This window comes from Pristis pectinata, chromosome 35 (genome assembly GCF_009764475.1).
Source record: "Pristis pectinata isolate sPriPec2 chromosome 35, sPriPec2.1.pri, whole genome shotgun sequence".
In the NCBI taxonomy this organism is placed as follows: domain Eukaryota; kingdom Metazoa; phylum Chordata; class Chondrichthyes; order Rhinopristiformes; family Pristidae; genus Pristis; species Pristis pectinata.
In genome coordinates this window covers 12400211-12412151 of record NC_067439.1, presented here as the reverse complement: position 1 = coordinate 12412151, position 11941 = coordinate 12400211, and positions in this window count along the sequence as shown.

Here is an 11941-nt window from a genome sequence, read left to right as displayed (position 1 = left end):
TCAAATAGCTGTATTTTGTTGAACGAGTTGGGGAAAGAGAGAGAGAAAGCGAGTCCCAGGGGAGAGGGAGAGGGCTGGGGAGAGACAGGGAAGAGAGGCCCAGACTTTTTTTTTGTTCTAATCATGTTCTTTCTTGTTAAAATTGTGTTTAGTTTATGTTTTTCTTGTGAATGCTGCTTATATCATGCTTTGAGCCTGTGATGCTGCTGCAGGTAAGTTTTTTATTGCATCTGTGCACACATGTACTTGTGCATGTGACAATAAACTCAAAGTCGACTTTGACTTTTAAATGCTTAGTTGTTTTGACCAACATTCTTGAACTCTGGAACTCAACCAGATTTTTTACATTGACACTAACAGGAAACGTCTTTCCAATTCATAAATGTTTTTCTTAATAAAATGTAAGCTTTTTGTAAATCGGCATATACTGTACCTGTAATTAATCTTGAGGGGTGCATAGGGCAACAGAGGAGCAAGACTAGAAAGCTGTTAACAAATTGTATTATTTTAATTTTCTTTAGGTTTTCACCTAAAACAAAAGAGTAGGGAAGGAAAGCTGTTTGAAATGAAACAGTGTCTGTAGCAAATGTTCAACGGGTCAGGCAGGATCTATGGAGGGAGAAACATTTCAAGTCGATGACAATCCCTTTCCCTCTTTCTCTTGAGGCTGGATGGGCTGAATGGCCTCCTTCTTTGTCCTAGGGAAATATAAGAAATCCAAAATGTGAGAAAATATGTGACTCCAGACTGACCAAGTTGACTCTCTAGAGAGTCACCTCAAGTTTACAGCAACTGGGAATGAACAGCAAATGGTGGTATTGCTGGGGATAGACAGAATAAAGCAGCTTGTCTCTCCACTGATCCAGCATGTTACTTCACTTCAGTATACTTTTCCTGACAACGAGGCAAGGCATAGAAGGATACGGTCCTACTAAGGATAAACTGGATTAGTGTAGACGGGCACGGACATGGTGGGCTACAGAGCCTGTTCCTGTGCTGTACGACTTTATGACTCTATTCTATGTTGCAACGTGTGACTGGTCTCTTAATCTCATTACTTTAACTGTGGTGCTGTTGTACCTTGTGATGTGGACTTTGCTGGATTTTATTTCATGTCATGGAGTAGCTGACAGGCGTGCAACTGTCTCCTCATGTTACACCAACAGCACAAAGCTATTTAAGTAAAGTCTTCTAACTTATGATATCAGGAACCAGATCAATCAAGCATCAACTCAGAGGCCCCGCAATCCTTCAACTTCTGACCTCTAACACATTAAACCAGTTCCATTGTGCCAAGGAGCACTGTTCAAAATTCTGAGAACATGGCTCTGTCTTATCTCCATGCGAAGATATTGAACAGGAACCCAACACCTGACTGATTAAAATCTCTTTTCTTTCAGAAGATGAGACAATCAGAGCAATGCAGCTGTAAAAGCACAGGTTACCCAAATACGCTGGTGGGACTAGATGGTAAATGTGACCAGGATCTACTTTGCTGATCTTCACATGTGTTTTGTATCTACTCTAAGTTTTGAGGGAACAACACACAAAAAACTGGAGGAACTCACCTGGTCAGGCAACATTTATGGAGGGAAATGGACAGTTGACATTTCGGGTCGCGATCCTTCATCTGGACTAAGTTTTGGTGGTGCTAGAAGTACAAATGATCTTCGATTAACCAGAATAAAGGACGAAGGATCTCTGATCTGAAATCTCTACAGATGCTGCCTAACGTGCTGAGTGTTTCCAGTATTATCTGTTTTTGTTTCAGATTTCCAGCATCTGCAGAGTTTTGAATTTCCTTTGAAGGAGGGGAGAGCCGGCTTGAAGAATGCAAAAGCACGGATAATATAGTGGACAATGCAAAGCACATTGAAACAAGCCAAAAGGTATGACTCGTGTTGGACAGAACATACATAGTACATAGAACATGGAACACTACAGCACCAGACAGGCCATTCGGCCCACAATGTTGTGCCGATCTTGATGCCAATTTATACTAAATGTCCTCCTCCTGTATATCATCCATATCCCTCCATTCCCTTCATATTCATGTGTCCATCTGAAAGCCTCTTAAGCTCCACCAAACTGCCTGCTTCCACTACTACCCCTGGTAACCTATTCCAGGCACCTCCCACTCTCTACTCTCTTGTCCCTCATCTCACCTTTAAACTTCCCCCCTCTAACCTTAAAAGCATGTCCTCTGGTGTTTGACATTTCTACCCTGGTGAATAGATTCTGACTGTCAACTCTATCTATGCCTCTCATAATTTTAAAAATCCTCTATCAGGTCTTCCCTCAGCCTCCGACACGCTAAAGAGAACAAATCAAGTTCGTCCAACCTTTGCTTATAGCTCATACCCTCTAATCCTGGCAGTATCCTGGTAAACCCCTTCTGCTCCCTTTCCACAGTCTCCACATCATTCCTATAATGGGGTGACCAGAACTGCACGCATGGTCTGACTAAGGTTTTATATTTCTGCAGCATGACTTATTTACTCTTATACTCAACACCCCTACTAATGAAGGCAAGCATGCCATACGCCTTCTTTACCACCTTATCTACTTGCATAGCCACTTATAGTGAACTATGGACTTGGACCCCAAGATCCCTCTGTACTTCAGTGCTATTGAGGGGCCTACCATTAACTGTATACTTTCTCCTTTCATTTGACCGCCCAAAGTGCAACACCTTGTACTTGCCCAGATTAAACTCCATCTGCTACTTCTCTGCCCATATCTATAACTGATCTATATGCCGCTGTATTCTTTGATAGTTCTCTACACTGTCCACAACTTCACCAATCTTGGTGTCATCCGCAAACTTGCTAATCCACCCATCTACATTTTCTTCCAAGTCATTGATATATATCACAAACAACAGAGGTCCCAGCACCGATCCTTGCAGAACACCACTGGTCACGGACCTCCAGCCAGAATAACAGCCTTCCACCCCTACTCTCTGTCTTCTATGGGCAAGCCAGTTCCGAATCCAAACTTACAATTCACCCTGGATCTCATGCATCTTTATCTTCTGAATCGACCCACCATGAGGGACCTTATCAAATGCTTTAGTAAAGTCCATTATCTTACCCTCATCAAGCACCTTTGTCACCTCCTCAAAAATCTCAATCATTTGTAAGGCATGACCTGCCCTGCACAAAGCCATACTGACTGTCCCTAACCAGGCCATGCCTTTCCAAATCCTATTCCTCAGTATCCTCTCCAATAACTTCCCTACAACTTATTGTTCATTGATTATGCAATACAAGGCAAGGAGTTTCCCAATTGGATGCAGTTCAGTAGCTCAGCAGGTTTTGTAATTGCCATGAAAAAGTCATGCCAATGCCTCTACTTCGAAGTTTAAGGAGATTCAGCATGTTATCAAAAAGTCTGACAAACTTCTACAGATGTACAGTGGAAAGCATCCTGACTGGCTGCATCACAGCTTGGTGTGGAAACTCCAGTGCACAGGAACACAAGAGGCTACAGAGAGTGGTGGACTCAGCCAATTCCATCACGGGTACAGCTCTCACCACCATCGATGACATCTACAAGGGGTGATATCTCAGGAAGGCGACATCCATCATCAGGGACCCCCACCATCCGGGCCGTGCCCTCTTCTCGATGCTGCCGTTAGGCAGGAGGTGCCGTGCTGCTGCTGCAAAGAGCTAATTTTCAAGGCATTTGTACCCTGGGGATGTATGCCTGTGACACTTTACTCTGTATTCTGTTATTGTTTTTACCCTGTATTACCTCAATGCACTGCGTAATGAATTGATCTGTACGAACGGTATGCAAAACAAGTTTTTCACTGTTCCTTGGTACAAATGACAATAATAAACCAATACCAATACTTGAACTTGAACTAATTAATCATGCTCCATCCAGAAGTGTGACCTCCTGTCTGCCTGCCCCAAGGCACTAGCTGGGAGAGTGACTGCCACTCCAGACCTCCAACCAGGTGAGTGATTTGCAGGGGAAGGCGGATCCATGAGCAGTTGGGGGTGCCACCTGCAAATCGGATAGCGGGGATTTGAATGTGACACTAAGACCTGTTGGAGTGAGATGGTATTGATGTATCATCACTCTGTGACATTGTCCAGAGAGCTGTAAGTGTGGAGGTCCCAGTAGTTGCGTCGATGATTCAGTGCATCATGACAGGCTGAGATGCTCACTCACTGTCCTCTCCACCAGAACCAAAGTGAACCCATGCAAACTGATGTGAACTTCAGGTATTTACCAACTGGTGCTGCTGCAGAAGAATATTAAATCATTATATTTAATTCCACAGGGTCTATGTGAGTTTTTTGGCAAATGTGGGTTCCTCACAGACAGTTACAGCAAAATTAAACTCAAAGTCAAAGTCAAGTTTATTGTCACGTGTGCACAGGTGCAATGAAAAACTTACTTGCAGCAGCATCACAGGCACACAGCATCATATGAGCAGCATTCACAAGAAAAGCATAAATTAAACATAAATTGTATACAATTTTTACAAGAGAGAACACAATTAGAACAAAACAAAAACAAAGTCCATTTTAGTGCAAAGTGATCAAAGCTCAGATTGAAAGATATGGAAATGGCAGAAAAATTAAACAAATACTTTATGTCTTTACAAAAGAAAAAACCTGTCAAAAATTCTAAAGAAGCAAGGATCTAGTGAGAGTGAGGAACAGAAGGAAATTAGCTTTACTGCAGTAAGCAGCACTAGAACAGCTTGTGAGGTTGAAAGCTGATAAATTCCAAGGACCTGATGATCTCCAGAGTTTTGAAAGAGGTCACTAAAGAGTATTGGTAATGATCTTTAAAAATTCCATAGGTTCTTGGAGTATTGTGTTCAGTTCTGGTCGCCTCGTTGTAGAAAGGATGTGGAAGCTTTAGAGAGGGTGCAGAGGAGATTTACCAGGATGTTGACTGGATTGGAGAGCATGTCTTATGAGGATAGGTTGAGCCAGCTAGGGCTTTTCTCTTTGGAGAGAAGGAGGAGGAGAGGAGACTTAATAGAGGTGTACAAGATGATAAGAGGCATCGATTGAGTGGACAGTCAGAGACTTTTTCCCAGGGCGACCACGGCTAACATGAGGGGACATAATTTTATGGTGATTGGAGGAAGGTATAAAGAGGATATCAGGGGTAAGTTTCTTACACAGAGTAGTGGGTGCGTGGAACGCACTGCCAGCAGAGGCTGTGGGGGCAGATACATTAGGGACATTTAAGAGACTCTTAGATAGACACATGAATGATAGAAAAATAGGGGGCTATGTGGGAGGGAAGGGTTAGATAGATCTTAGAGCAAGATAAAATGTTGGCATAACATTGTGGGCCGAAAGGCCTGTACTGTGCTGTAGTGTTCTATGTTCTATGTTCTGTTCTATGTTTTGGAATTGTTCCTGTGGATCAAAGAGTAGCAAATGAGACCCCACTGCTCAAGAAAGGAGGGAGAGCACAAACTGGAAACTACAGATCTGTTAGCCTGACACCAGTGATAGGGAAATGCTAAAATCTCAAAGTGAACCCACTCGAACTGACGTGAACTTCAGGTATTTACCAACTGGTGCCGCTATAGAAGATACTGAAATCATCACATTTAATTCCACGAGGCCATTGTGAGTTTTTAGTCAGATATCACAGACACTGTTGGCATTCTACCTGATTCTAAAGTATTAAACTTAAGTGTGTTTGTGTTGTAATTCCTTCATGAATATTCTGAAATATGATTTTCATATTAAGAAACAGTTATAACATTTGAGCATGTACTTTAGGCACGTGTATGTTTCAATCTTTATTTTGCATTGTGTGCAACCTTAAGGACATTCTTGGAAGTTATTTCCTGGCCACTATTTCTTTTGTTCTTTCGGTGGTGGTTCTATCACTTCATTATCATGCACAGTGTGGAGCAGCTGCTGTACATTATTGACTGCCAAGTTTCCAGTTTCACAACAGTCGCTATGCTTCAGAAGCTGTGATGCAGTTCTTGAGACATTCCAAAAAGGGTGTGAAGGATGCTGCAGAGAGGTAAGTTTTATCTTGTTTTTTTCCAGGACCACAGGATGAACAGGTTCCCCTTTGAACTTTCCCCCTCTCATCTTAAATGCATGCCCTCTAGTATTAGACATTTCAGCCCTGGGAGAAAGATATTGGCCGTCTACCCTACCTATGCCTCTCATAATGAACTTCCATCGGGTCTCCCCTCAGCCTCTGCCACTCCAGAGAAAACAACCTTAGTTTGTCCAACCTCTCCTTATAGCTCATATCCTCTAATCCAGGTAAACCTCTTCTGCACCCTCTCCAAAGCCTCCACATCCAAGACTTAGACCAGTGATGATGAAGAAATGGAGATATATTTCCAAATCAAGGTGGTGTGTGACTTGGAGGGAGGCTTGCAGATAGCAGCAGTGTTACCACGTACCTACTGCCCTTGACCTTGATCAATTGTACTTCCAGCACCCTCGAAGCTTAGTCCAGATGAAGGATCTCGACCCAGTGGGTATCATGAGATTGGGAGGGATTATTGGGGTTGCCTTGGTGAGCAACTGTGGTGCATTTTGTAGGTGGTACAGTGCAGTGACAGTGTACTGTTAATGGAGGGAATGAATGCTTATGGGAGACATAAAGGACTGCTGTTGGTTCTAAACAAGTGTGCTGCTGTGTCCTGGAAGGTGTTGGGCTTTTTGAGAGTTGTTGGAACTGCACTTATCCATGAAAATGGAGACTATACCATCACACTCCTGAATTGTGAACTGTAGATGGTGGAAAGGCTTTGGGGTGTTGGGATGTGAGTCACTTAGCACAGGATATCCCACCTTTGGCCCTGCCCTTGTAGCCCCAGTGTTTACGTGGCTGATTTTATTTAAACAGAAGGACTTGGAGCATTCCTTCATCATCTTTCCCTGCCTCAGGGCATCCCAAAGGGTGTTGCTTTGCAACCATTTTTGCAACACACAAAGAACAAGAGGAACTCAGCGGGTCAGGCAGCATCTGTGGAGGGAAATGGACAGTCAACGTTTTGGGTCGGGACCCTTCACCTGGACTGGAAAGAAAGGGGGAGATATCTGGTATAAAAAGGTGGAGGGAAGGGGTGGAGCAGGAGCTGGCAGGTGATAGGTGGATCCAGGTGAGGGGGGTGATAGGCAGATGGGCGGGAATGACGTCAGAAACTGGGAGATGATAGGTAGAAGCGACAAAGGGCTGAAGAAGGTGGAATCTGACAGAAGAGGAAGGTGGTGCGTTGAATAAAGGGAGGAGTGGGGAAGGGGACGTGGGAGGGGTGTGTGGTGATGGGCGGATGGAGATGGTGGGGGAGGGCAAAGAGATGGGGTGACGGGGGCTGGTGGATCAGGAGGGGAGAGAAAAAAAGAAAAATATGGAAAAATAGGACAAGGAGAGGCAAAGCAAGGAAACAGGCCCTTCGGCCCATTGAATCCATGATGACCACCCATTTACACTAATTCTACACTAATCCCATTTTATTCTCCCCACACCCACATCAACTCCCTCCACTCTGCCACTAGTCAATTAACCTACCAATCCGCACCTCCTCAGGATGTGGGAGGAGACCAGATCACCGGTGGAAACCCTTGTGGTCACAGGGAGGACATGCATATTCCACAGAGGCAGCACCAGAGATCAGGGTTGAACCCAGGTTGCAGGAACTGTGAGCAGCAGCTCTGTTAACTGTGCCTACACCTGCTAGTAACACGTCTGTATGTTTATTCAGATCAGCAGAATCAAAGCTCAGGGCTTGGATGGAGAAACTTTAGGAAATACCATGTTTTAGATGAGCCATTGGGTCATCTTTCTGGTGGATAAGATAATATCTCTTTATTAGTCACATGTACATCGAAACACATAGTGAAATGCATCTTTTTGCCTAGAGTGTTCTGGGGGCAGCCCGCAAGTGTCGCCACGTTTCGGGCGCCAACATAGCATGCCCACAACTTCCTAACCTGAACGTCTTTGGAATGTGTGAGGAAACCAGAGCACCCGGAGGAAACCCACGCAGTCACGGGGAGAACGTACAAACTCCTTACAGACAGTGGCCGGATTTGAACCTGGGTCGCTGGCACTGTAAAGCATTACGCTAACCACTATACTACAGTGCCCAAAGAACAGATGGGTTCCTCCTGGTCTCCTGGCCAATGTTTTTCCCCTCAATCAATAAAACTTAGATAGAATATCTGGTCATTATTTCATTGCTGTTTGTGGGAGCTTTCTGTGCACAATTGCCTGCTACATTTTCCAAAATGGTGGCAATAAAGGTATTTTAGTAGTCGTAAAGTGTTTCAGAATATTTTGATTTCATTAAAGGCGCTGTCAAAATGCAAGTCTTTTGTTTTTTGTTTTTAGGGTCTTAAGACTCAAATATGTAGATCGAGAGACCCCCAGATGCCAAGGTGTTTTTCTCTTGACTCTCATATCATTCAAGAAGCTTCTAGGGAACAGGAAAGTTTGCTGATATATTGCAGTATATATACTGTCAATAATTTGCCCACCTCTGGTTAAAGTAACTAACTTCTATTTATTCAATGTATTCTTTCCTTTCTTTTTGAACAATGTATAACTTTATCCTCCAGTACTGCTCCTGTAGTCAGGGATGGTTGAAAAATGACATTCAGAGTTTCTGCAATTTTCCCCCTTCCTTCCTTTAACAGCCTGGGATATATTTCATCAGGGCCTGGTGACTTATCCACTTGCAAAGATGCTAAACCCTTTAATACAGTTCTGTCCCACTGGTTAACAAAGGGGCTAGGTTCCTAAATAACTTTTGTTATGCAAAAATTCAGATAGCAGGAGATACATTAAGCCTTTAACTTTCGCAGGGTGTACATCTGACCATGGATGGCGAGAAAAGAAGTGGAAAGCTCATCAATCTCCTCCCAGGAAGGATGTGACAAGTCAAAAGCAAACTGCACATGTTTTGACAAGTTAAAACTTACAAGTCATTCCTCCAGTGGCCATAGTCGCTAAATGATGCTTGAGAATCTTTTTTTTTCTATTTTAAATAGCCTGTTTATTTTCAGACATCTTCCCGCCAACCCGATCAAACTGTTAAATGTTACTGGTTTTCACAGACCTGTGTTTGAAAGACAGAATCTAAACATGTTTCCTGCCCTTCATTGTAGCAAATGAAACCTTCGTTCAGTGACAAATGAAATTAATAAAATCCTTGTTGTAGCAAAGATTTGTTAAGTGAACGTTCGCTAACCAGGACCGATATGGTGATGTTCTATTTAAGGATGTAATCGATAAAGTATTACATCCTTAAGTCACCACATCTTCCCCTTTTGTGAAGAGAGTCACAAAGTTTTAAATGAGAACCTTACACGTCCTCCATCTCCACACACAGGTTACCATTTTGTCTACTCTTTCTTGAGTTATTCTCTTGCTTTGAAACATATTTGGATTTTATTTGCCAGTATTTTTCATTCCTTTTTGATTCCCCTTTTAATTTCACATCTATCCCTTCTCAAGTGTTGCAGTGATAAAACATACCTGCGGGTGGCGATGTTGAGGCAAATTGGCTGCCATGTACTCTGCAGCACCATCTGCAGGACGTGTCGATTCCTGCAGCCCCACAATAAAATGACCTGGAATTTATCTTACCAGCTGCAAAATGGGTGGCATGTTTGCAGGTGAAGCGTTTTCAGGAGAATGTGACCTTTTAGTTTTATGCTATGCAGAATAGTTTCAACAATGATCATCTTCAATAATTTACATGAGAACATAAGAAACAAGGGTAGGAGTGCAGCAACAATCGATCAGCTGGAGGAACTCAGCAGGTCCAGCAGCATCTGTTGGGGGGGGGAAGGAATTGTTGATGTTTTGGGTCGAAACCCTGCATCAGGACCCGCTGAGTTCCTCCAGCAGATTGTTAGTTGCTCCAGATTCCAGTCTCTTGTGTCTCCAAGAGCAGGAGTGAGCCAGGATCTACGAGGCTACAGGACCCCATCGCAGCCTTGGTCCAGACATGGACCAACGAGCTGAATCCCAGAGGTGGGGTGAGAGTGACTGCTCTTGACATCAAGGCAGCATTTGACCAAATGCGAATGAAGAGGCTCTGGTCAAACTGAAGTTGATGGGTACCGAAGGGAAAGCCCTTCAAAGGCTGGAGTCAAAACTTGCACAAAGTAAGGTGGTTGTGGTTATCAACCATTGCAGCCCCAGGACATCACTGTTGGACTTCTTCAGGGCAAGGTCCAAGGTCCAACCACCTTTAGCTGCTTCATCAATGACCTTCCTTCCATCATAAGGTCAAAAGTGGGATGTACGCTGATGATTGCACAATGTTCAATTCCTTTCACAACTTCTGGAACATGAAACAGTATATGTCTGCACGCAGCAAGATCTAGATTCAGGCAAGGGCTGATAAGTGGTCAGTAACATTCACACAGGTCCCAGGCAATGACCACTTCTAACAAGTGAGGGTCTAACCACTAACTCTCGCTGCCTTGGTGAAGCAGCCAGCATAGTCAAAAACCCCACCCCCTGGGTCATCCTCTCTTCTTCCATCAGGTAGAAGATACAGGAGCTTGAGGGCACGTACCACCAGCAGTAAGGACAGCTTCTATCCCACTGTAATAAGACTATTGAACAGTTCCCTTATATGATGAGATGGACTCTGATCTCACAATCCACCTTGTTGTGACCTTGCACCTTATTGCACTGCACTTCCCTGTAGCTGTGACACTTTACTCTGTACTGTTATTGTTCTTACCTGTACTACCTCAGTGCACTCTGTACTAACTCAATGTAACTGCACTGTGTAATGAATTGACCTGTACGATCGGTATGCAAGACAAGTTTGTCATTGTACCTCGGTACAAGTGACAATAATAAACTAATACCAATACCTCTTGACATTCAATGAAATTACTATCATCAAGTCCCTCACCATCAATATCCGGGGGGGGTCACCCTCAACCGGAAACTTAAATGGAACTGTGACATCATTTCCATGGGTACAAGAGCAGGTCAGAGGCTGGGGCTGGTGACTCGCCTCCTGACAACCTAAGGCCTTCCCTGGATTAACAAGGTGTGATGAAATAGCCTGCACTTGCCTGGAGGAGCGATCCAATACCAGAGGGCATGCATTTAAGGTGAGAGGGGGTAGGTTCAGAACAGACGTGAGGGGTATGTTTTTTAGTGGTGGATGCCTGGAATGCGCCACCTGATAGGGTGGTGGAGGCAAATTCATTGGGGGCTTTTAAGAGGGGCTTGGATGGGCACATGAATCAGAGGAAAATGGTGGGATATGGGCATTCTGTAGGTAGGAGGGATTAGCTATGGCAGCACAACATTGTTGGCCAAAGGGCCTGTTCTGTGCTGTACTGTTCTATGAGTGCAGCACCAAGAGTTCTTGAGAAGCCCAACACCATCCAGGACCCATCCACCACCTTAAACATTCTTTCCCTCCACCACTGATGCACAGTGTCTGCTGTGTGCACCATCTACAGAATGCACTCCAGTTCCTTGCCCAGGCTACTCTGACAACACCTCCCAACGCATGTCGTCTACCACCGAGAAGGACGAGGGCAGCAGGTACACGGGAACACCGCTCTCTACAGACTCGCTTCCAGCTGACGGACTTGGAAATATATTGCCAGTCCTTCATCATGCTGGGTTTAAATCCTGGAACCCCCTTCTCCGACAACACTGTGGGAGTTTCTTCACCAGGAGAACCGGAGTGGTTCAATTCACCAAGAACTTCTCAACTTCAGTAAGGGATGGGGAATTAGGAATGAACCATAAATACTGGCCTTGCTGGTGATGACACATCCTGAAAATTAATTAATCAAAAGCATACTTGTGTACCTGTTAAAATATTGGTCACACTGAAAGACTGGCAGTACCTACAATAGTGGTGTTTAAGAGGCTGTTAGATAGACACATGAATATGCAGGGAAAATGGAGGGAAGTGGATCATGTGCAGGCAGAAGAG